The 26,690-nt window shown below is 38.2% G+C and overlaps 1 protein-coding gene and 1 pseudogene across 1 annotated transcript in view; both read left to right on the top strand.

The window, feature by feature from the left end:
* LOC127203988 (zinc finger protein 721-like) overlaps positions 1–26,690 on the top strand; it is a 1,570,727-nt gene that overhangs the window by 1,135,349 nt on the left and 408,688 nt on the right.
* Positions 17,542–17,895, top strand: LOC127204008 (60S ribosomal protein L34-like; annotated as a pseudogene).

Raw genomic sequence — 26,690 nt, 5'->3', positions numbered from 1 at the left:
TACCTGAATACCTGGTGCCCACATATGGCAGAAGAAGGCATTGGATTCCTTGGAACTGGGGGGTATAGATGGCTGTGAACTGAGCTGCCTGTGGGTGTTGGGAAGTGAATTTGGGTCTTCTGGAAAAGCAAAATGTGTGTGTGTGTGTGTGTGTGTGTGTGTGTGTGTGTGTGTGTGTGTGTAGGTTGGAGGACACCTTTCAGTAGTTTCCTATTAATGGGTTCTGGGATTGAACTCAGGTCCCCAGACTTAGTGGTAAGCACCTTTACTGATCAAGCCATTTTGCTGGATCCTATTTTTAGCTTAAAAAAAAAGTTTGTTTTTTGTTTTTTGTTTTTAGACAGGGTCTTACGGTGTTGCCCTGGCTGACCTGGAGCTCAATATATAGACCAGGCTGACTTCAAATTAAAAAAATATCTGCCTGCCAAAGTCTCTAGATGTGGGCAACCATGCCCAGCTGTTTGGGTCTTTTGTTTTCTGGCCTGCATTCATTGTTCTAGGTTTCATAATGCATTTTCATGCTGGCATATACAGCACTTTGTGCAAACACCCTCACTCTCTCCCCTCATCTTGCGTGCCAGTTACCCTTCTGGTTTGTCCCCTTTGCTACCTAGGCAGTTTCCCTTCTACTTTCATGCTATGTACACTGTGCTGGTTGGTCTTGGTGGTCGCTATGATGATCTGGAAACAACTAAAAGGTTGGTCAAAAGGCTTAGATTTTTTAAAAACTTGCTTTATTAAGAGTTCTTAAATGTTCCTACCTTCCTCACCACCCCCCGAACAGAGTGAGGAGAGAACAAAGGTTAATAGGGGTAGGGGATGTGGACCTTTTTAGACACAGTTTCTTGGGGGCAAATACACTCTGCATCGTCAGGACACCCGCAGTCCAGTCCAATAGGAAACAACGAACAGCAACACTAATTAGTAGCAGTGGCATGATCTCACAGAGGCAGCAGGACTCCACTGAACCAGCGCGAGTCATCAGAAGTAGCCATTTTCAGCCGGGGTACCAGGAGAAGTTCTCTGGAGCCTTTCTCTCTGTGGAGCCATGTAACTACTGTTGTAAGGTGTAGTGATGCAAAAGCATCCTCACTCTCTGTGGGCTTCTGTTTATATTCTCAGAGCCCACACGAGAATGTTTTTGCAGCTTGCAAAAACCATTCCCCTCGCACAAGATGGCTTCCAGCAAAATACCACTTGTCACAACTGAGTCTTTAAAGAAATCAGAAGCTTCTACTTCATATGCCATGTCATATCTTTTTCTCTAACATTAACACATTAGATTATATGTGTTAATAATAAATAACATTATTAGAATCATAAAATAGAACCTTACATCACATTTTAAATGAGCTGCTTATGTACAATATATCAAACACTAGTCAAACAAAACAATTTTCAATTTCTAGCAATAAGCAATAGTTGTACAAAACAGGCTTAAATTTCTATCAATGTACAACAGTTAAACAAAACAGCCTTAAATTTCTATCAATATACAATAGTCAAAACAACCTTAAATTTCTATCAAGATATAATAATTAAAACAACCTTAAATTTCTGTCAATATACATTAATCCATACCAAAGGAAAATATTTAAGACTAGCAGATTGTTAGAATTAAGTATATATATATATATATATATATATATATATATATATATATATATGATAAAACTTGTTTGTTTCTCTGTTTTTCTCTTAACCTGGCTATCTCACAAATAATTGAGAGTCTTTATATTTGTTTAATAATGAATTTCACAGCATGAGAACTGAGTAGTTATTACTCTCTTCTTAACTGTAGTGGATGTAAACATGTTTTTGTTTTGATCTCAAGTGTGGCATACGAAACAGACTTGTGTAAGGATGTGCAGTGTTTTTCTGCTGAAAACAGACTTGTGAGAGAACAGATGTTTGTCTACTGGAAGAAGAACCACCTATTGAGGAGGCATGGTCTTTGCCAACTGACAAACATTCTAGTATGGACTCTGAGAATATATATACATACCCAAAACAAGAGGCAGGGTTTTTTGGTCTTGGCTGCTCATCACTCTAGAGAAAATTGTTTCAGGGAACACTTTGAGGCTCCGGGTTCTGGCTGTTTCTCTGGGCTCTGGCTGCTGCTCCTGGTTCTAGTGGCTGCAATTGCAGGCACTTTCACTGAATTGCTGGTTTTCTGTTTAACTGGTCTATTGGAATCCTGCCAACTATACCAGTGGAATCGCTCTAAGGAACTGAGTCTAAAAGGGTCTATTTCTTTTGTTCCTAATAACCTCTTTTCTCTCCTATCTAGGATAGGTGCATTGGAAGGGCGATATAAGCATTAAAGAACCCCAAATAAAGTAAGTTTAAAAAAAGTTCAAAGCGGAAAGGGAGATAAACCTATTTCTCTTTTGATCTCAAGTGTGGGATGGAGAAGATGGCAGGATGTTTACCACTTAGATGTGAGAAAGCTGGGTGTTTTTCCACTTAGAAGTCGAACTACTTCATGGGGGAGCTTAGTGAAAAACATCATTGAACAGACTGAGAGAACACACACACACACACACACACACACACACACACACACACACACACACACACACACACACATCTCCAAAACAGGAGAGGAGGTCTTTGGTTGGGACTTGGTTTTTGGCTGTTCATGCCTGCACTTCAAGAGGCTCCTAAAGAGAACTGCTCCAGGGAAAGTCTCAAGGCTTTGGACTCCAGCTGAGACTTGAGGTTCCAGCTGCTGCTCCAGGTTCCAGCAGCAACTCTGGTGGAATTGCTGGTTTGCTGAAACCCTGCTGAGTACACCAGTGTCTGACATCCTTAAGGTTTCATTGTAGTGTTCTTTATTATCCTTTTCTGATAGTTTGGGCTAGTCGGGTTGTTAGCAAGGTAGGCTTGTTTAATAAGTTCACAATAAAATATAATTGATAAAAAAAATTGAGCCTACACAAAGCCTACAGGTGGCACCCAACATGGCTTGGGCAGAATGGGTAACAACTTCTAATGCTATAGAGAAAGATACAGGTTTTGAAGGTATAAAGATATTATTTAAGGGTGTCAGCAAAATTGCAGCTATTTCAAGGTTCTCTCCTACTTTGTACCTTGAGGGAATTATCTGTTTTTCTTTGTCTTTTTACTGTATTATATTTTTGAAATGTTTGTAAGAAAAACTGATGAGATACAAAAATCAGAAGTGTCACTAAATTCTTTGATTCTGGAAAAGATTTCAGAGTTGGCGGTGCAACAAGACAGTTTACGGGTAGAGATGGAAGTATGTGGGAAGCAAATAGCACCATTGATAAATGAAGAAAAATGTTAATATTTAGTAATAACTAAAAACAGGAGTCTTTTGCTCTTGCTGCTCGGCCCTACCCCACACACCAGATGTTCAGAGCACCAGCGAGCAGAAGGGGGTAGAGAAAAATGGGAAAGCAGACAGGCCAAAAAGGCTTTGGAGACAAGTGTTCCATTAGAGGAATTCTGTAGGGCTACATAGACACCATCAGCTTTTCAGGTCTTTGTGCAACATATCCCTGCTAATGATGGTGGTGAGGCTCATGATGACATGGTATAGCATACAGCAGAAATGCTAGATTTAAAGCATTTTAAAGAGTCTATTGTATGGTATGAAATGCATTCATCTTTGGTTGAACAAATATTAAATAACTGGGCTATTGCAGCATAGACTTATTCTCCAAGATTGGAAGGGATTGGTGTCAGCTGTGTTAGAAGTTGCTCAACAGTTAAAGTGGTTATCGTGGTGGAGAAATGAAGCCATGAGAATAGAACAACAAAATATAACAAGGGAGATATAAATGTTGTTAAAGATCAACTGCTTGGTGAAGGGCGTTATGCTGACTTAAGAGAAGAAACCCCGTCTGAAGATGTAGTAATCGAACAATGTCATGTTGGAGCCTTAAGAGCTTGGGACATGGTTGAGGAGCCTGCTAAAACAACCACTTCATTTACAAGGTATTTCAAAGCCCTGGAGAAGCCTTCACAGAATTCTTAACAGAGATTCGGTTTAACTCTAGATAGAAGCCATACCAGATACTGAGGCCAGGCAGGCATTGAAACTGATCATGGCATATGAGAATGCAAATCTGAATGTAAGAGAGCAATTAGACCATTAAAAGCATGAGCAGCCACATTAAATGAATGGATAAGAGAGACAGCTAATATTGGCACTCAGGAGCATTAAGCCAATATTATAGGACAAGCTATAGCTAGAGGTCTCAGATATCAAAACACCAGTGCTTTAATTGTGGTAAATTTAGCCATTTACAAAGACATCATAAGGTTCAAAGTTCCAGACCTCAAAATAACAGGTTCACTAACTCGAGAAAATGGTACTCATAGAAGAGAGAACAAAGAGCTTCTGTCCATGATGGCAACGATATGCCAAGACTTCCAGGGTATTCTATCTGCTGTGGGAAGGGAAAACATTGGTCTAGGAATTGTCAATCCATGAGAAACATATGAGGTAATCTCTTGCCATTGGAAAATGAAAGGAGAGGCCTGTCAGCTCAAGGTGCCACCCCCTCCCCCACGTCCTCAGCTGTCTTTCTTTGGTCAGCTAGGAGGTAACAAACACGCAAGAAGATGAAGACTAGGTATCTGTGACTTAATACATGCTACTGAAGACAGAACAGCTTTGGATGTGGCCTAAGATAAACCTCTTACCCTACCCCCCCGGGTTGACTGTTACAAAATACACACTGGTGTTTATGGTCCTTTACCTTCAGGGACAGTAGGAATAATCTTGAGAAGAAGTGGATGAACTTCTCAAAGTCTTATTGTGCATCCATCCAGGGATTATAGATGGGGATTTTGAAGAAGAAATTAAAACCATAGCTTATGCAAAGAAGATGTAAATGAATGTAGGGGATAGAATTCCTCAGCTGTTACTACTTCCTTACATCAAGGGCAAAGCCGCTCCAGTAGAAAGATCAGGTGCATTTGGGAGGACTGGAAAGTGTGTGTTCTGGTAAAACAGTGGTTAATGGTCAGAGACCCAAATTAATGGTACGAACGAATGGTGTCGAGATAGAAGGTTTGGTGGACGCAGGAGCAGATATCACGATCCTTTCTCAAAAGTCTTGGAATCCAGATTGGCCACTTCAGAAGGTTAACACACAATTTATAGGAATTGGTTAATTATGTCAAATAAGACAAAGTGTATGGAGGATTAAGTGTGTGGGACCAGAGGGACAAACAGGGAAGCTGAGACTCTATGAGGCTGGCATACCCACAAATTTTATGGGGGAAAGGATCTTTTATAACAATGGGGTACTCAAATTAATATTCCTGCAATCACAGAGACAGACAACGATGAAATTAGGGGTAAAATGGTAGCTGCTTCTGGGGAAGGTATTGACATGAGTAATCAAGAGCTATCACAAGCTGTGCCCATCACCCAGACACAGAACTTCACAGGTATTGAGTTTCCAAGTTTATAAAAAGAGCCACTGATGACGTACCAACAACTTTGTCCCTAAAATGGATATCAAACAGACCTGTGTGGCAAGAGCAGTGGCCAATAACAAAAGAAATATTGCAGACACTTCCACAACTGGTACAAGAGCAGCTGGAGGCTCACCATATTGAATAATCTACCAGCCCATGGAATTCTCCTATGCTTTTTGTAAAAAAAGAAATCAGGAAAGTTGAGGATGGTAATAGATTTAAGAGCAGTGAAGAGAGTAATTCAACCAATGGGTTCTTTACAGCCCGGAATTCCTTTAACTTGTTACCTATGTCATGGCCTATAATAGTAATTGACTTAAAAGATTGTTTTTTCACAATACTCGTGCATGAGCAGGATAGGGAAAGGTTTGTTTTCTCAGCACCTACTCTGAACAGTAGTTGTCCAGTGAAGAGATACCATTGCAAGGCACTTCCACAAGCAATGTTGAATAGTCCAACTTTATGTCAATACTCTGTGTGACAACCATTAGAAATAATCCATAGGCAATTTCCTCAATCTACCATTTACCATTATGTGGATGATATTTTGTTGGCTGATTCTGATGCAGATGCTTTAGAGACAATGTTTAAGTAAACACAAAGAATTCTACCATGCTGGGAGTTACAGACTGCTCCATGAAAAATACAAAGAGGAGATTCACTTAGTTATTTGGTCTATAAAATAACAAGAAATTCGACCACAAGAGGTATAGATCCATGGAGACCATTTGCAAACTCTTAATGATTTTCAGAAATTAATGGGAGATATTAACTGGCTGTGGCCTGCAATTGGACTAGCTACTTATGAGCTTAACTTGTTTCAAATGTTACAAGGGGATTCAGAATTAAAGAGCCCAAGTTGTCTAATGGCTGAGGCAGAAAAAGAATTAATTCTGGTAGAACAAAGACTATAAGATACATATGTGGATAGAATTGATCCTAAGTGTGATTGTATTTTGGTTATTTTGCCTTCAACTCCTTCTCCTATGGGGCTCATTATGCAAAGGGAAGATAAAATTGTGGAATGGATTTTCTTAGCATACCAACAAAGTAAAAATTGAAGACATACATGGAAAAATTTCTGAATTATTTATAAAAGGTAGAATAAGACTGTGTCAACTGTCAGGAACAGACCTGGCTAATATTGTAGTGCTGCTTACTAATGCTGAGACTATGGCATTATGGGTGATCAATGAAGATTGGCAAAGAGTTTATAGTAAAGTAACTAGTTGGGAGAAATTAATAACAAACACCTAAAAAGGAAATGCATACAGTTTACAAAAAGAACTAATTGGAATCTTCCACATATTGTAAAGAGAACACCAATTACAGAGGCACCAACCTTCTATACTGATGCAAACGTTGGGAATGACAGGTTGTAAGTCAGATAAATTAAGGTGATCAAAAGCCCATATACCTCAGTTCAAAAATCAGAATTGTGTGCAATCCTTATGGCGCTGTTAGATTTTCCTGAATCTCTTAATATAATTACTGACTCTAAATATGCAGAAAGAGGTTTTTTTTGCATATAGAAATGACTGCATTTACTCCTGATAACTCAGAATTGACTTTGTTATTTATGGAATTGCAACAGGCCATCAGAAGTAGAAACTATCCCTTGTATATTAGTCATATTCAGTCTCATACAGGTTTACCAGGTCCATTGGCACAAAGAAATGAGGATTACTAATAGGAAATGTGTTAAAAGCCTCAAAATTTCAGGAAAAGCATGTTAATAGTAAAAGTTTAATGAAAAAAAAAATCTCCACCACTTGGCAAAAAGCCAAAGAGATAATTAAAAAGTGTCCTATGTGTTCTTTTATAACCAAACTCCATTGCCTGCTAGATGTCACCCTAGGGGCACCAAAAGGAGTGAAATCTGGCAGATCAATGTGTTTCATTTTGCGGAGTCTGGAAAGCAAAGGTACATACATAATATCATTGATACATACTTAGCGTTTCAATAGGCAGCTGCTTTAAGTTCTGAGAAGGCTGATTGTATAATTATACACTTACTGGAAATAATGGCAACTGCCAAGACTGGCAATGATCCTGTATACGTATCCAATAGGATGAAGACTTTTTTTTGCATATTACAATATAAAGCACATTACTAGTATACCACGCAATCTTACAGGTAAACCAGTTGGAGAAAGAACTAATCATTCCTTAAAAGAGATGCTTATTAAACAAAAAGGAAGGGTAAAGATCCTCAGGGACAGATTAAGTAATGCTCTGTTGACTTTAAATTAATGTTGATGAGAAAGGAACAACAGCAGCTGAGAGACATTGGGTTATAGAAAAAGTTGAGGAACTAGGACAAGCAATATACTAGAAGTATGTGTTGACAATGGAATGGAGACCTGCAATAGTTTTGAGATGGGGATGTTTATGTATCTACAGGGAATGAAAAAAATATATGGTTACCAACAAAACTTATAAAGATTAGATCTGACCAGGGAAGACCATCTACTATCTGAAACATGAATGTGTTCATGTAGCAAGGGAATCTTAAGGGCCACCTGGTCCTTATGACATGCGATTCTTTCATATAGCATGGATATTACAGCTCAAACAGAAGGATGAAGTTGATGCCTTACACATGCTCAAAAATAGGGCAGACGTTTATCTTTAGATGTTTTGTACACCTTGCATATTCCAGATAAATGTAGAAATGTACCTATGCTAATACTTTAAAATTTTTGCTTATTTTCAGAGCAAAATACCAGATAATAATGAAGACAAAGAAAGTAGCCCAGGTGATTCAACCTCGAAGACTGCCTCAGCTACTGTTTCCTCAAGAATTTGTATGCATATAAACTTTAAAAGGGCTAGCCCAAAGGATCAGTCCCAAGAAGAGTGGACAGAAACAGATACAGTTAGCTTTTTTAGTGATTGTTCAATATCTTATTATTATTATTATTATTTTTTAGGTTTTTCGAGACAGGGTTTCTCTGTGTAACAGTCCTGGCTATCCTGAACTTGCTTTTGTAGACCAGTGTGGCCTTGAACTCACAGCAATCCGCCTGCCTCTGCCTCCTAGGACTAAAGGTGTGAGTCACCACACCCAGCCCAATATCTTATTTTTAAGGGTACCCAAAAGATGTTTTTATCCCAGACAGCAGAACATGACGCCCCCATTCCTAATAGGTCGGGAGAGTGTTTTGGGGGGTTACCAATGTTTGTTATTGTCTAGGGGGTTGGTTATAAGTTAGTAAAGGTTACATTTAGGGATTTCTTTCTTTCTCCTCTGTGTCCTTGTTTCTCTCTTATCTTTCTATCCTGTTTGTGTGGTTTAATCCCCTACTTCCTCCTATCAATAGTACTCCTCTGGAAGACAGGAAATTCAGACCTATTCTCTTTCCTGTTCAGCAATATGCTGTACGCTGCTTTATTGGCATATCAAGGAACAACTGAGGAGCAGTGTTTACACAACATTTAGACAGGCTATTCTCAGAATAAGGACTGCAACCAGATACGGTGGGTACAGAAATCAGTATTGGAATTACACAATAACCTTATGCCTACGTATATTCTATTTTTATTAATTTTTTTATTTGTTCATTTACTACTACCACTCCTACTATCACTATTATTATTTCCATTCTCTTTTCCCCCAGCATTAGATAAGAGAAAAAAATTAAGCCGGGCGTGGTGGCGCACGCCTTTAATCCCAGCACTCGGGAGGCAGAGGCAGGCGGATCGCTGTGAGTTCGAGGCCAGCCTGGTCTACAAAGTGAGTCCAGGATGGCCAAGGCTACACAGAGAAACCCTGTCTCGAAAAACCAAAAAAAAAAAAAAAAAAAAAAAAAAAAAAAAAAAAAAAAATTAGAGGTGATCTCTGATTTAAACTTTATTTTACTTCCTCCCTGACCGTAACCAATAATAAGCAACCACCTTAGATGATAGCAAACAACCATAACACATTAATTGACCAAAACCATTCACCCCTCTTTTTGGGAATTAGGAAGTCATATTGTTAAAATTACTTGTCTGGAGGCAAAGACATATTTTGGGTACCCTATGAAAATTGGGATATTGACCAAATCCTGGGAAAGCTATCTGTATCTTCTTCTGTCCAGTCTCTGTGTTGTCTATCCAGTCTCTGTGTGATTGGTCATTTGGAATAGGCCTTTTGAAGTTGATTTGCGTGCATATTTTGGGAGAAATTAGTAACTGAACAGTCTGTGAGAGTGAATGTTCTAGGCTATTTGCTTTGTGAAGACATGTCTCAGCTGGTAATAGGTTTTCCCTGGTCAGATCTAATCTTTGTAAGTTTTGTTAGTAATCATATTTTTGCATTCTCTGTAGATACATAAGCATAACCATGTCCTCATCACAAAATTATTGCAGGTTTCTATTCTGATGTCAACACATCCTTACAGTATATTGGTTGGTGTAGTTCCTCAGTTTTTTCTATAACCCAGTGTCTCTCAGCTGCTGTTGTTCCTTTTTCACCAACATTAAGAAAATATAGAGTTAACAAAGCATTATTTAGTCTGTCCTTGGGGGTTTTTACTCTTACTTTTGAAAAAGTAAGCATCTCTTTTAAGGTACAATTGGCTCTTTCTATATTTGTTTGTCCTGTGGGGATTGTGTGGTATACCCATAATATGCTTTATATTGTAATATGCAAAGAACTACTTCATCTTATTGGATACATATGTAGGAGCATTGTCAGCCTTAATTTGTGCAGGTATTCCCATAATTGCCATTGTTTCCAATAAGTGTGTAATTACACAGCCAGCCTTTTCAGAACCTAAAGCTATTGCCCACTGAAGCCCTGAGTATGTATCAGTGGTATGATGTAATACTGTTGTTTTCCAGATTCTGCAAAATGAAACACATCCTTCTGCCAGGTTTCATTTCATTTGGTAACTCTAGGGTGCTACCATCAGGTAACAGAGTTTGGCTATATAGAGAACATGTAGAACTTTTTAAAAAATTAGTATCCTTTCTTTGGCTTGTTGCCAAGTGGTAGAAAATTAACATGATGCTTCTCATGAAATCTGAGGCTTCTAACACATTCCCTATTAGTAATTGGTCAATTTACTAATTTCTGTGTGCCAACGGACCTGGTAAACCTGTATGAGACTGAATATGAGCAATATATAATGGATAGTTTCTACTTCCGGTGGACTGTTGCAGTTGCTTAAATAACGAAGTTAATTCTGAGTTATCAGAAACAAATCCAGCCATCTCTATACGCAAAACAAATATTTCTGCATATAAAGAACCAGTAATTATATTAAAAGATTCGGGAAAATCTAATATCACCACAAGGATTGCATAAAATTCTGATTTTTGAATGGAAGTGTACAGACTTTTGATCCTCTTGCTTATTCTGTCTGATTTATAACCTGCCACCCCTATCTTGTTTGCATCAATGTAGAATGTTGGTGCCTTTGGAGTTGGTGTTTTCTTTACAATATGTGGAGGAATCCAATTAATTCTTTTTATAAACTGCGTATGTTTGCTTTTCAGGTGTTTGTTATTAACTCCCAAGTAGTTACTACAAGCTCTTTGCCAATCTTCATTGATTATCCATAATGACAGTTTCCACTGGATCTATTCCTGACAATTGATGTAGTGGTCTTAATCTACCTTTTATAATTAATTAATACATCTTCTCTATATATGTCTTCAAATTTTAAACTTTGTTTATGTGCTAAGAAAATCCATTTCATAATTTTATCTTCCCTTTGCATAATGAGCCCCATAGGGGGGATGAGTTGAAAGCAAAATGAGCAAAATACAATCAAGTTTAGGATCAATTTGATCTACATATGCATCTTGCAATCTTTGTTCTATAAGAGTTAAGTCTTTTTAGACATCTTGGACTGCTTAAATCTGAATCTCTTTGTAATGTTTGAAACCAATTACTTAACTCATAAATACTTAATCCCATTGTAGGCCTCAGCTAGTTAATCTCTCTCATTAGTTTTTGAAAATTTTTGGGGGTTTGCAACTGGTCCCTACAGATCTGTATCTTTTGTGGTCAAACTTTTTGTTGACTGATTTTTATAACCCAAATAACTAAGTGAATCTCCTCTTCATATTTTTTCTGGAGCTGTCTGTACTCCAAGCATGGCAGAATTATTTGTGTTTCCTTAAGCATTTTTTTTCTAAAGAACCTGAGTTAGAATCAGCCAACAAAATATCATCCACGTAATAGTAAATGATAGATTGAGGAAACTGCTTATTGATTTCTAATGTTTGCCACACAAAGTATTGACGTAAAGTTGGAGTATTTACCATTCCCTGTGGAAGTGCCTTCCAATGGTATCTTTTTATTGGACCACTGTTGTTCAGAGTAGGTACTGACAAAGAAAACCTTTCCCTGTCTTGCTCATACAAGAGTTTTGTGAAAAAGAAAAATTTCAAGTCAATTATTATTGTAGGCCATGATCTTGGCAACAAAGAAGGTTAATAAAGTCCAGGATGTAAAGGGCCCATTGGTTGAATTACTCTTTTCACTGTTCTTTTTTTTTTTTTAATTAACTTATTCTTGTTACATCTCAATGGTTATCCCATCCCTTGTGTCCTCCCATTCTTCCCTTCCTCCCATTTTCCCCTTATTCCCCTCCCCTATGACTGTTCCTGAGGGGGATTACCTCCCCCTGTATATGCTCATAGGGTATCAAGTCTCTTCTTGGCAACCTGCTGTCCTTCCTCTGAGTGCCACCAGGTCTCCCCCTCCAGGGGACATGGTCAAATGTGAGGCACCAGAGTACGTGTCTTTTCACTGTTCTTAAATCTGTTATTATTTTCCTGATTTCTTTTTTTTACAGCAAACACAAGGGAATTCCATGGGCTGGTGGACTATTTTATATGTTGAGCCTCCAGCTGCTGTTGTGCCAGTTGTTCAAGTGCCTGCAACTTTTCTTTTGTTATGGGCCACTGCTCTTGCTGCACAGGCCTATCTGATAACCATTTTAGGGGCAAGGCTATTGGTATGTCAGCAGTATGCCTTTTTATAAATCAGGAAATTCAACCCCTGTGATGTCTTGTGTTGTAACAGTGGTCACAGCTTGTGATTGATTATACATATCAATACCTTCTCCAGAAACATCTACAATTCCACCCCTAATTTCATCATTGTCTCTCGCTGTGATTGCAGGAGTATTAATTTGAGTACCCTAGTGTTGTAAAAGACCATTTCTCCATAAATGTATAGGTATGCCAGCCACATAAAGTCTCAACTGCCCTGTTTGTTCTTCTTGTCACACAGAGTTAATACATTGGATACTTTGTTCTATTCACAATAATTTACCAATTCCTATAAATTTTGTGTAAACCTTCTGAAGTGTCCAATCTGGCAAGACTTTTGGCAAAGTATACTAATGTCAGCTCCTGTATCTACCAAACCTTATATTTCAACACCATTCATTTCTGCCATTAATTTGGGTCTCTGATCATTAATCACTGCTTTCCAGAACGCACATTTTCCAGTACTCACCAAAACCCCTGTTCTTTATACTGGAGTGGTCTTGCCCTTGTTGTGAGGAAACAGTAACAGCTGAGCAATTCTATCTCCTGCTTTAATTTGCATCTCCTTCTCATGATTTTAATTTCTTCCTTGTAATCCCCATCTATGATACCTGGGTTCACAATAAATCTTTGAGAAGTTAATCCACTTCTTCCTAAGATTATTCCTACTGTCCCTGAAGGTAAAGGACCATAAACACTAGTGGTTAACTTGTAACATTTAACTTTTGGGGATAGTGAAAGAAATGTATTTGTGGCCAGATCCAAAGTTTCTCTGCCTGTGTGTTCCATTGCAGCTAGAAACTGCTTGTTTTCCTATATGAGTAGCCCTTTCTCCAGCATCAAAGCACTTGCTATTTTGAGCTCTGGAGCTTCTAGCCTCACAATTTCTTTGGAAATGCCCAAATTAACTGCAATTAAAGCACCGGGCATTTTGATTCCTGAGACTTCTAGCTATGGCTTGTCCTACGATATTGGCATGATGTATCTGAGAGCTAATACCAGTTATCTCTCTTATCCATTGGTCTATTGGGGGCTCCTTGTGCTTTTAGTGGTCTAATTGCTCTCTCTCAGTCAGTATTTAAACTTTCAAACGCCAAGACCTCTATCAACAACTGGTTTCAGGGTCTGATGTGGTTCTATTTACAGTTGAATCCAATCTTTGTAAGAAGTCAGTAAAGGTTTCTGCAGGGCCCTTTAGTAAACCACATGAATTCCCCCCCCCCCCCAGCTCCTCAACTATATCCCAAACTTTTAAAGCTGCAACATGACATTGTTCAATTATGACATCGTCAGATTGGGTTTGCTCTTGTAGGTCAGCATAATGCCCTTTACCAACCTTTCACCAATGTTGCTCTTTAACAACATTTATCTCCTTTGCTATATTATGTTACTCTATTTTTATGGCTACATGCCTCCACCATGACAAGTACTGTAGTTGTTGACCAGCTTCTAGTACAGCTGACACCAATCTTCTGCAATCTTGGGGACTAACTATTCTGCATAGCCCAGTTACTTAATATTTCTTTAATGAATGCAAGCCATACAACAACCTTTTAAAAAAAGATTTAGATCTAGTATTTCTATTGGATGACATGTCAATTCGTTATAAGCATGACCACCATCATTAATTAGCAAGTATATACTGCACAAAAACTGGGAAGGCTGATGGTGCCTGTATAGCTCTGGACAAAACTTCTGGAGTCTCACTTGGCTCAGTACTAACCCCCTTTTCCGTAGCAGCCTACTGATCTTCCAGGCCCCTTGCTCTGGGCCCCTGGCAGTGAAAGTTGGTGGAGCAGGGTGGGGCAGCAGCCTGCCTTCCAGCCTACTTTGTTTCCCTCTTTCATCATTCGGGGAACTCCCTGGGTCCTACACCAAGCCTGAACTCTGTTGTTCTCCTCCCACTGCCTCTTGTTGCTTTCCAAGAACTTCAACCTCTGTTTGCAAACTCTCTAGCTGCACAGCCAACTTTGTAATCCTTTCTAACACAAAAGAATTGGGTGAAACCTCTGAGTTTTCAGGTCTCCTCCCACCAAATCTTTTTTCAAAATGGAATATATGAAGACTACAAAGCAAAAACATAAAACCCCCTCCAGTTGCAAGGCACGAGAGAACCCAGTCATAGTAGCTGCTAATTTGCCCACCTCCTTAAATAACATTGCTATAGTTATTATTGGACCACCCAGACTGTCTCATGTAAGCCAACCTGGTACTCCTCCTTAATAAGTTATTTATGCCTTTACTTTTCATTCATGTGTATGTGTCTGTGTGACTGTAGGCCATGTGCATGCCTAGTGCCCACAGAAGCCAGAGAGCACTTCAGATGCCCTGGAGCTAGAGTTACAAGTGGTTGTGAGCAGCCATGTGGGTTCTGGAAACAAACTTGGGTCCTCTGCAAGAATAGCTAGCGATTCTTAGTTATTGAGCAGTTTCTCCAGTCCCGGTGTCCTTTTACTAAATATTCATTTTATCAGTTATGTTCTGTAAAGGATCCTGAATAATATATATCCATACATGAGTTTATGCATCTACATAAAATATAGGACCTACAAATAATATAAAACATGGTATTGTCTATATTTGTCTAATTCACTTTTTATGATTATTTTAGGTTGTATACTTTCCCTATAAAAAATAAATTTTTTAAAATAGCTGAATAAAATTCCATTGTACAGGTTGGTTCCGTAACTTAGCTGTTGTGAATTGTGCTAGAGTAAACATTGATATTTGTCAGGTGTGTCTGTGATAGAGTGATTTTGAGTTTTCTTGATAAACACCCAGGAGTGGTACAGGTTATATATAATAGGTCTCTCTTTTCTCTCTCTCTCTCTCTCTCTCTCTCTCTCTCTCTCTCTCTCTCTCGCCATTTTCAGGAACCTCCATACTGATTTCCATGGTTCTCAGATTTTTTTCACATCCTACCACCATATATAAGTATCCCTTTTCTCCTTATACATGTAGCATTTACTGTTCTTCTTTTTTCTTTCTCTGACTTTGTGTTTCTCTGTCGTCTCTCTGTCTCTCTCTTTCTCTCTCTCATTATGTAGGCTTGGCTGATATGGAACTCACTATGCAGACAAACCTGACCTTGAACTTACAGACCTCAGCCAGGTATTGGAATTAAAGATGTGCACTACCTGAATTTGCACCTTTCTTTTCACTTTTTTCTTTCTTAAAGATTTAGTTTCATTATATGTATGTGAGTTCCATTTGCTTGTATGTATGTGTACTGTGTGCATACCTGGTGCCTGCAGAGACAGAAGAGAGCAGTTGGTCCCCTGGAATTGGAATTCAGGATAGTTTTTAGTTGCCGTATGGATGTTGGGAACTGAATCTGAGTCTTTTGCGAGTGCTCTTAGCCTCAGAACCACTCTCTAGCCACCTCCTCCTGTTCCTAACAGATATCTACAGAGCTTTTCACCCAAACACAAAAGATTATACCTTTTTCTCAGCACCTCATGGAACCTTCTCCAAAACTGGCCATATAATAGGTCACAAAGTAAGCCTAAATACATACAAGAAGATTGAAACAATACCCTGCATCCTATCAGAGCACCATGGACCTCTGTTGGACCTCAATAATAACAGAAATAACAAAAAGCCTACACTCACTTGGAAACTGAACAACTCTCTACTCAATGATAATTAGGTCAGAGAAGAAATAAAGAAAGAAATTAGGGATTTCATAAAATTCAATGAAAATGAAGGTACAATATACTCAAGTTTATGGGACACAATGAAAGTACTGCTAAGAAGAAAGTTCATAGCGCTAAGTGCTTTCATAAAGAGATTGGAAACATCTCATACAAGGAACTTAACAGCACATCTAGAAGCTCTAGAAAAATGAAGCAGAAACACCTAAGTGGAGAAGATGGCTGAAAATAATCAGACTCAGGACTGAAATTAATAAATTAGAAACAAAGAGAACAATTCAAAGAATCAACAAAACCAAAAGCTGGTTCTTTGAGAAAATCAACAAGATAGACAAACAGTTTGTCATACTAACTAAAAGGCAGAGGGACATTATCTAAATCAACAAAATCAGAGTGAAAAAGGTGATGTAACAACAGACAGGAAATCTAAAGAATCATAAGGTCTTATTTCAAAAGCCTAATTGCCACAAAATTTGAAAACTAAATGAAATAGACAATATTCTGTATATATTCCACTTACCAACATTGAATCAAGATCAGGTAAACAAATTAAATAATCCTATATCTCCTACCGAAATAGAAGCAGTCATCAAAATCTCCCAAACTAAAAAAAAAAAAGAGCCCAGGGCCAGATGGATTCAACACAGAATTCTAACAGACCTTCAAAGAAGAACCAATACCAATATTGTACAAAGTATCCCACAAAATAGAAATGAAAAGAACATTACTAAACTCATTCTATGAGGCCACAGTCATCTTGATACCTAAACTACACAAAGAACCAACAAAGAGAATTTCAGACCAATTTCTCTTATGAACATTGATGCAAAAATAATAAAATACTAGCAAACTAAATCCAAGAACACATCAAAAATGTCATTCACTGTGACCAAGTAGGCTTCATCCTAGGCATGCAAGGATAGTTCAATATAAGGAAATCCATCATATAAACATAGTGAAAGAAAAAAAACTACACGATCATTTTAGATGCTGAAAAAACACTTGACAGAATCCAACACCCAAGTGTGTTTAAAGTGTTGGAGACATCAGGGATATAAAGCACATATATAAGCATAATGGCTATATACAGCAAGCCAATAGGCAACATCAAATTAATTGGGGAGAAACTCTAAGAAACTGAACTAAAACCAGAGTCTAGACAAAGCTGCCCACTCTCTGCATGATCTCTCCAAGATAGTACTTGAAGTTCTAGGTAGAGCAATAAGGCAACACAAGTAGATCAAGGGAATCCACATAGAAATTGGAGGAAGTCAAAGCACTGCTCTTCGTAGATGATATGATATTGTACATAAGTGACTATGAAAATTCCACCAGAGAACCCCTATAGCTGATAAACACCTTCAGCAAAGATGCTGGATATAAAGTTAATTAAAAAACCAGTAGTTTGCTCTTCCTGGGGCGGTGCTTAGAGGCACTCAAAATGGTCCAGCGTTTCACATACCATTGTAGGCTCTCCTACAATACAGCCTCTAACAAAACTAGGCTGTCTCGAACCCCTGGAAACAGAATTGTTTACCTATACACCAAGAGGGTGGGAGAGCACCCTAAATCTGCATGTGGTGTGTGCCCAGACAGACTGCGAGGGGTTTGTGCTGTGAGGCCTAAAGTCCTGATGAGGCTGTCCGAGACAAAGAAGCACATCAGCAGGGCCTAGGGTGGCTCCATGTGTGCCAAGTGTGTCGAAGACAGGGTCAAGTGGGCTTTGCTTACTGAGGAGCAGAAAATTGTTGTGAAAATGTTGAAGGCACAAGCATAAAGTCCGAAAGCAAAATAAATATGTAGCTTTTTTAAAGTAATGAAAGTCAAGGCTTGATCTATAAAAACAAAGAAACAAACAAAAAGCCAGTAGACCTCTTGTATACAAATGACAAATGGGCTGGGTAAGAAATTACGGAAACCACACCCTTCACAACAGCCACACATGATGTAAAGTATCTTGTGTAGCTCTAACCAAGCAAGTGAAAGACTTGCATGAAAAAAAAAAAACCTTCAAGTCTCTGAAGAGGGAAATTGAAGAAGACACCAGAAGTTGGAACGATCTCCCGTGTTCATGGGTTGGGAGGATCAAATTTTAAAAAATGGTCATCTTACCAAAAAGCAATCTATAGATTCAATGCATTTCCATCAAAATTCCAACACAATTCTTTACAGACCTTGAAAGATCAATTCTCAACTTTATATGGAAAAAACAGAAAGGCCAGAATGGCTGAAAAAATCTTGTACAATAAAAGATCTTCCAGAGGAATCTCCATCCCCGATCTCAAGCTGTACTATAGAGTAATAGTAATAAAAATGGCATGGGCTGGGTGGTCAACGGAATCAAATCAAAGACCCAGAAATAAACACACCTATATACACCTGGCTTTTGACAAAGACACCTTATCCATACAATGCAAAAAATAAAATAAAATAAAATAAAATAAGAGATAGCATCTTCAACAAATGGTGCTGGTCTAACCAGATGTCCACATGTAGAAAAATGAAAAAACAAAAAAACAAAAACAAACAAACAAACAAACAAACAAAACCAACCAACCAACCAAACAAACAAACAAAAAAACCAAAAAAAAAAAAAAAAGCCACTCACATTTATTACCCTGCACAAAACACAAGTCCAAGTGGTTTAAACATCTAAATATAAAATCAGACACATTAAATCTCTTAGAAGAAGAAGTGGGAAAGAGCCTTGAACTCATTGGCAAAGAGGACAACTTTCTGAAGAGAACACCAATAGCTCAGGCTCTAAGGTCAATCAATAAATGAGACCGCACGAAACTGAAAAGCTTCTATAATGTATAGGACACAGTCAACAGAACAAAATGGGCTGGTAAAAGAGCTTCACCAACCCTACATTTGACAAAGGGCTAATATCTAAAATATATAAAGAACTCAGGAAATTAAACACCACCAAACCAAATAATTCAATTAAAAATGTGGTACAGAGCTAAACATAGAATTCTCAACAGAGAAGAAATCTGGGACATTATGAAAAGACCAAACCTAAGAATCACAGGGATAGAAGAAAAAGAAGACTCCCAGTTTCATGGCTCAGAAAATATTTTCAACAAAACAATAGAAGAAAACTTCCCTAACCCAAAGAAAGAAATGCCCATAAATATATAAGAAGCTTACAGAACTCGAAATATATTGGACCAGAGAAGAAAATCCTTCCACCATATAATAATCAAAACACTAAAGGTATAGAACACAGAAAGAATATTAAAAGCTGCAAGAGAAAAAGGCCAAGTCACATAAAAAGGCAAACCTATCACAATTACACCTGACTTCTCAACAGAGACTATGAAATCTAGTAGGGTCTGCATAGATGTCATACAGACACTAAGAGACAACAGATGCCAACCCAGACTACTATACCCAGCAAAACTTTCAATCACCATAGATGGGGAGAACGAGATATTCCATGACAGAACCAAGTTTAATCAGTACCTAGCCACAAATCTAGCCCTACAGAAGATACTCGCAGGAAACTTCTAACCCAAGGAGAGTAACTTTACAGAGGAAAACAAAAGCAATAAATAACTACACACCCACAAAGCCAAAACAAAGGAAGCGCATTCTCTCTCTCTCTCTCTCTCTCTCTCTCTCTCTCTCTCTCTCTCTCACTACCAACATTAAAAAAATAGGAATCCACAACCACTGGTCATTAATATCTCTCAGCATCAGTAGCCTTGACTCCCCAATAAAAAGACAAAGACTAACAGAATGGATGTGAAAACAGGATTCATCATTCTGCTGGATATAAGAAACACACCTCAGCAATAAAGATAAATATTACCTTAGAGCAAAGGGCTGGAAAATGGTATTCCAAGAAAATGGACCCAAGAAGTAAACTGGACTAGCCATTCTAATATCTAATAAAACAGACTTTCAACTAAAACTAATCAAAAGAGATGAGGAAAGACACTTCAAATTTATCAAAGGAAAAATACACCAAGAGGACTTCTCAAATTTGAAAACCCATGCCCCAAATACAGGAACACCCACATTCATAAAAGAGACATTGCTAAAGCTTAAATCACACATCAAACCCCACACATTAATAGTGGGAGACTTCAACACCCCACTCTCCCCAATAGATAGATTATCAAGACAGAAACTAAATGGAGAAATAATGAAACTAATAGATGCCATGAATCAAATGGACCTAACCAATATCTATAGAACATTCCACCCAAACACAAAAGAATATACATTTTTCTCAGCACCTCACAGAACTTTCTCCAAAATTGACCATATACTTGGTCACAAAGCAAACCTCAACAGATACAAGAAGATTGAAATAATCTCTTGCATCTTATCAGACCACCATGGATTTAAGCTGGAACTCAACAACTATAGAAAGAACAGAAAACCATAAAGCTCATGGAAACTGAACAACCCCTTATTCAATGACCACTGGGTAAAGGAAATAAAAAAAAATTAAAAATTTCCTAGAATCCAATGATAATGAAAGCACAACATACCCAAATTTATGGGACACAATGAAAGTAGTGCTAAGAGGAAAGTTCGTAACATTAAGTGCCTTTATAAAGAATTGGAGAGATCCCATACTAGCAACTTAATAGCACACCTGAAAGCTCTAGAACAAATAGAGGCAGACACACCAAAGAGGAGTAGATGGCTGGAAATAATCAAACTCAGGGCAGAAATCAATAAATTAGAAAAAAAGAAAACAATTCAAAGAATAAATGAAACCAAGAGCTGGTTCTTTGAGAAAATCAACAAGATAGACAAACCCTTAGCCAAACTAACCAAAAGGCAGAAGGAGAATATTCAAATCAACAAAATCAGAAATGAAAAGGGATATATAATGACAAATACTGAGGAAATCCAAAGAATCACTAGGTCTTACTTCAAAGGCCTATATTCCACAAAATTTGAAAATCTAAATGGAATGGACAATTTTCTTGATAGATACCAACTACCAAAATTGAATCAAAATTAGGCAAACAAATTAAATAGCCCTATATCTCCTATGGAAATAGAAACAGTCATCAAAAGTCTCCCATAAACAAACAAACAAACAAACACATGGCCAGATGGATTCAGCACAGGATTCTAACAGACCTTCAAAGAAGAACTAATACCAGTTCTCTTGAAAGTATTTTACAAAATAGAATCAGAAGAAACATTACCAAATGCGAAGAAATGCCTTGAGTGGATGTAGCAGTTGTCAATAAAGAGCTGTTTGGCCAATCAGCTGAGGCCAGGAAGCAGAAGGGAGGAGTTTTTTTTGGGGGGGGGGGCGGAAGCACAAGGAGGATGGCAGAGCAGGTGGCTGCAAAAAGAGACTGAGGGAAGAGAATCCACCCTGAGATTCATCAGACTGGCAAGATACTGGTTTACATGTGGGTTTAAAGGATATTAGAATTAGAGTAGCTCAGATTCTGCCCAGCATAGTGCTTGCAGCTTAAAAATAAACCATAGGCTCTGTGTCTGTCCTTTGGGAACTAGTTGGTTAAAGAAAACTAATGACACAGTAATTTATTGGTTGACTAATGGAGGAAGAATAAAAGGCACACCAACAACCAAACTCATTCTATGAGGCCAGAGTCACCTTGATACCTAAGGCATACAAAAACCCAACAAAGAAAGGGAATTTCAGACTAATTTCTCCCATGAACATAGATGCAAAAATACTCAATAAAATGCTGGCAAACTGAATCCAAGAAAACATCAAAAATATCATTCACCATGACTAAGTAGGCTTCATAACAGTCATGCAGGGGTGGTTCAATATACTGAATTCCATCAATGAAATACATCATATGAACAAACTGAAAGAAAAAAAAACCCCACACGATCATCCCCTTAGATAACAAAATCCAACACCCATTCATGTTTAAAGCCTTGGAGAAACCAGGGATACAAGGCACATATCTAAACATAATAAAGGCAATACACAGCAAGCCAAATGACAACATCAAACTAAATGGAGAGAAACTTAAACCGATTCCACTGAAATCAGGGATAAGACAAGGCTGTCCACTATCTTCACATCTCTTCAATGTAGTACTTACAGTCCTAGATAGAGAAATAAGACAACTAAAGGAGATCAAGGGGATACAAATTGGAAAGGAGTCAAATTATCACTATTTGAGGATGATATGACAGTACACACATATAAGTGACCCTAAAAATTCTACCAAGGAGCTCTTACGGTTGATAAACACTTCAGCAAATTGGATGGGTACAAAATCAACTAAAAAAAAAAAAATCACCAGTCCTCCCGTATACAAGTGACAAACAGGCTGAGAAAGAAATTAGAGAAACTACACACTTCACAATAGCCACAAATAATATAAAGTATCTCGGTGTTACTCTACCCAAGCAAATGAAAGATTTGTACGAAAAAAAAAAACCTTCAAGTCTCTGAAGAAAGGAATTGAAGAAGATAACAGAAGTTGGAAAGATCTCCCATACTCATGGATTGTCAGGATCAACATAGTAAAAATGGCCATCTTACCTAAAGCAATCTACAAATTCAAATGCAATTCCTGTCAAAATCCCTACACAATTTTCTTTTTACAGACCTTGAAAGATCAATTATCAACGTCATATGGAAAACCCTCAAACTCAGAATAGCTAAAACAATCCTGTACAATAAAAGATCTTCTGGAGGAATCTCCATCCCAGATCTCAAGCTGTACTATAGATCAACAGTAATAAAGACAGCATAGTACTGGCATAGAAATAGGCTGCTTGATCAGTAGAATCGAAGACCCAGAAATAAACCCACATTTCTATGGACACTTGATTTTTGACAAAGAAGCCTTATCTATATAATGGAAAAACAATAGCATCTTCAAAAAATAGTGCTGGTCTAACTGGTTGGCTACATGTAGAGAAATGCAAATAGATTCATATTTATCACCCTGCACAAAACTTAAGCCCAAAAGGATTAAACACCTCAACATAAAACCAGCAAATGAAATCTGTTAGAAGAAAAAGTGGGAAAGAACCTACAACTCATTGGCACAGGAGACAACTTCCTGAAGAGAACACCAATAGCTCAGGCTCTAAGATCAACAATTAATGAATGGGATGTCATGAAACTGAAAATATTCTGTAAGGCAAAGGATATTGTCAGCAGAACAGAACAACAGCTGACAGACTAGGAAAAGATCTTTGCCAACCTTACATTTCACAAAGGGCTAATATCCAAAATGTATAAAGAACTCAAGAAACTAAGTACCATCAAACCAAATAACCCAATTAAAAAATGGGGGACAGAACCTAACAGAGAATTCTCAACAGAGGAATATCGAATGGCTGAGAAACACTTAAATGCTCAACATCCCTAGTCATCAGGGAAATGCAAATCAAAATAGCTCTGAGATTCCATCTTACACCTATCAGAATGGCTAAGGTAAAATATTCAAGTGACAGCACATGCTGGCGAGGATGTGGAGAAAGGGGAACACTCCTCCATTGCTGGTGGGAGTACAAACTTGTACAACCACCTTGGAAATCAATATGGCACTTCCTCAGAAAATTGGGAATAGTGCTGCCTAAAACCCTGATATTCCACTCTGGGGCATATCCAAAAGATGCTCCACCATACAATAAGGACATTTACTCAACTATGTTCATAGGAACTTTATTAATAATAACCAGAATCTGGAAAAAACCTAGATGTCCCTCAACTGAAGAATGGATAGAGAAATTCTGGGACCTTTACACAGTGGAATACTGTTCAGCTATTAAAAACAAGGAAATCTTGAAAAAATCAGGCAAGAGGATGGAACTAGAAACAGGCATCCTGAGTGTGGTAACTCAGACTCAGAGAGATATGCACGGTATACGTAAGTGCATATTGGCCCAACATAGATGTCCTCTGAGAGATTCCACCCAGTGAGGTGATGTGACAGATGCAGGGACTTGCAGCAGGATTTGGGGAGAAGAGCAAATTGTATGTAAGAGTTGAGGGGTAGAGGGTCTTCGAGGGAGCAGGAGCCCCACAGGGAGATCATCAGGGCCTATAGATCTGGACAAAGGGGGCGGGGCTACATGGTCTGATCACCAACCAAGGATAGTGCACGAGAGAACCAAGACCCTTTGCTCAGATGTGTTGATAGACTGCCAGTTCTCCACGGGGAGGCATGTGGGGGTGGGGGTGGAGGTACCTCTGTTGAACTTCTGATATGCTCTTGGGCACCCACAATTTGGTCTCTGCCTCTAGGCAAATGGCCTAGCAGGCACACAAAGGAGGAGGATGCAGGCTATCCTGATGAGACATAATAGACTGTTGCCAGACATTTGGGGTGGGAGGCCCTCCCTGTTGGAAGTCTGGGGGAAGGGAATGGTTGGAGCAGGAAGGGAGGGTAGGAAGGAGGGGATGACAGTTGGAATATAGTGTGCATAGGTTATAATAAATAAAATATACGTTTGAAAGAAAAAGGTAAAAATGAAACAGACTCCTAACTCAAGTCAGTCTATACTTATATGAATTCAAACTGCAGAACAAGCAGGTAACTATTTTTTTAATTAAAAAAAAAATTTTTTTTTTCAGGACCAGGCTTCTCTATGTTATGTGGGCTGTTCTGGACTCGCTTTGTAGACCAGGCTGGCCTCCAACTCACAGTGATCTCCCTGCGTCTGCCTCCCAAGTGCTGGGATTAAAGGCGTGCACCACCACTCCTAGCTACAAGCAGGTAATTTATACTGCTAATCCCACTACATGGGAATAGCTCTGAGACTGTCTAAGACATGAATGTCTATGCATAGACAGTGCTTCTTGTTGGCTAAAAATTCCCTGTGTCTTATTTTTGGTTGCCATTCTTCACATAGTATGAATGAAGATTTACCAGATATCTTTCTTCTGCTCATACAAAGAGCAGAGAACCAGCCTTAATTGTTCTGTACATCCTGCACACCTCATACATTTATAATATTAGGACTGTATAATACTTGTGAGAAACTATATGTTTTCAGAACAAAAGAACTGGGCACTGATCCTGTATCAGACCTGACAGGACCCATTCCTGCCAGCATGATGGACTCTGACATCCTGCATCCTTCATGTTCCAGCACCAATCATTTCAGTTGCTGAATTTCTCAACATTTAGAAACTGGACCACAAATGCTATTCCTAGCTTGCTTAACCATTTCCCCACATTTGTGTTTGGGCCCCAACAAAGGCATTATTCATCGCAAATCAGCCAGAAGAAGCATTAAAAAGAGAACAGTGCCACATTTCCCTTAATGGGGGGAGGGGCGGCATAGGGTTTTGGTTGTTTTCTTGGGATATGGATGTTTATTTTCATTGGGAGTTATTGGTCTTATTCAGAGAGAAAATGAGGTTGGACTTGGGGATTACTCTCTTTTCCTTTATATTTTCTTTCTTAGGTATGGAGATAGGGGTTGAAAAGAAAGAAGGGGGAATATAGGAATATATGGGGATGCCAAGACAAAAAGTAGATTACTTAATCTACTCCTCAATTTAAGGCGTTAACTGGTACATACAAGGTTATTTTTAATTCATTGGTATAGAATTTTGTACATTAATGCAAAATAAATTTGATTTTGATACATTGGTATAGAATTCAAATTCAAGATTATCCTTTGCACACATTAAATAAATTTCTACTCTAATATGAAGTATTGTAACCATACAACTCTATTATAATACAAGGTTTACTTCCAATACTTTGAAGGTGCTATTGCAGGCTGTTTATGATAATTAAGTAATACAAGTTAATTGTTAGTTGATCAACTCATGATCATGTTAATTACTAATCTATTTTCATCACAAGAATATACATCCTATGTTTTAACAGATAGATATGATTCTACAGATAGATAAAGTAAAATAGTTAGATAAGATCTTCAAAAACCTCAGAGACCTACAGAATATTACAGAATATTTAAAGATGTTTTTATGATTTTTAAGGATCCTTAGACAAGAAGGCAAGTTAATTCCTGATAACATCCAGGCTACCTCAGAGAAGATGAGGAGCATCAAAGAACCTCCTTATGGAGATGGCTTCAAATGTGGCAAACCAGCCACCAGGCAAAATGTCCTCATTTCTGCCACAGACAGAACTATGCCTAAAAGGGGGAAATCTTGTACATAGGCAGCACTAATGGCCAAATTCAGCCAATACAGGGTAAGCAAGTCATCAATAGTTCCTGTCTCACAAATATGTCTGCCAGATATAATGGGCCAGAAGGCTGAAGATGATGCTCCAATATCATAGAGTTTTGGGTGACTGTCTAGGCAGCAAACTGTCATTTTCTTGTTTTGGAAACTGCTAACTTGTACTTTTGGTTTACTCAGATAATTAATTTTATTCCTTCTCAAGTCTCTGATGGGGTTGAGACCAGATAGTTTAGTTTTACAATTAAGCTTAGTTGTTTAGGGGTAAAGTTGTTTTTAGGTCTAGATAGATGTTTTTAGGTTAATAGAGATGAGATATGATAGATAGTAATTCACATTCAGATCTTAGACTCACCAAGATAGGAAATACAAATACAAATAGGCAAAATGCTATGAATGTAACGTTTATATGATTCCTAATTGTTCTGTGGTCCTTCTTGCTGTTTGTA

Source organism: Acomys russatus, chromosome 19 (assembly GCF_903995435.1).
Source record: "Acomys russatus chromosome 19, mAcoRus1.1, whole genome shotgun sequence".
Classification (NCBI taxonomy): Eukaryota; Metazoa; Chordata; class Mammalia; order Rodentia; family Muridae; genus Acomys; species Acomys russatus.
Note: the sequence above shows the minus strand (reverse complement) of the source record. Positions and strands in the feature narration are given on the sequence as shown.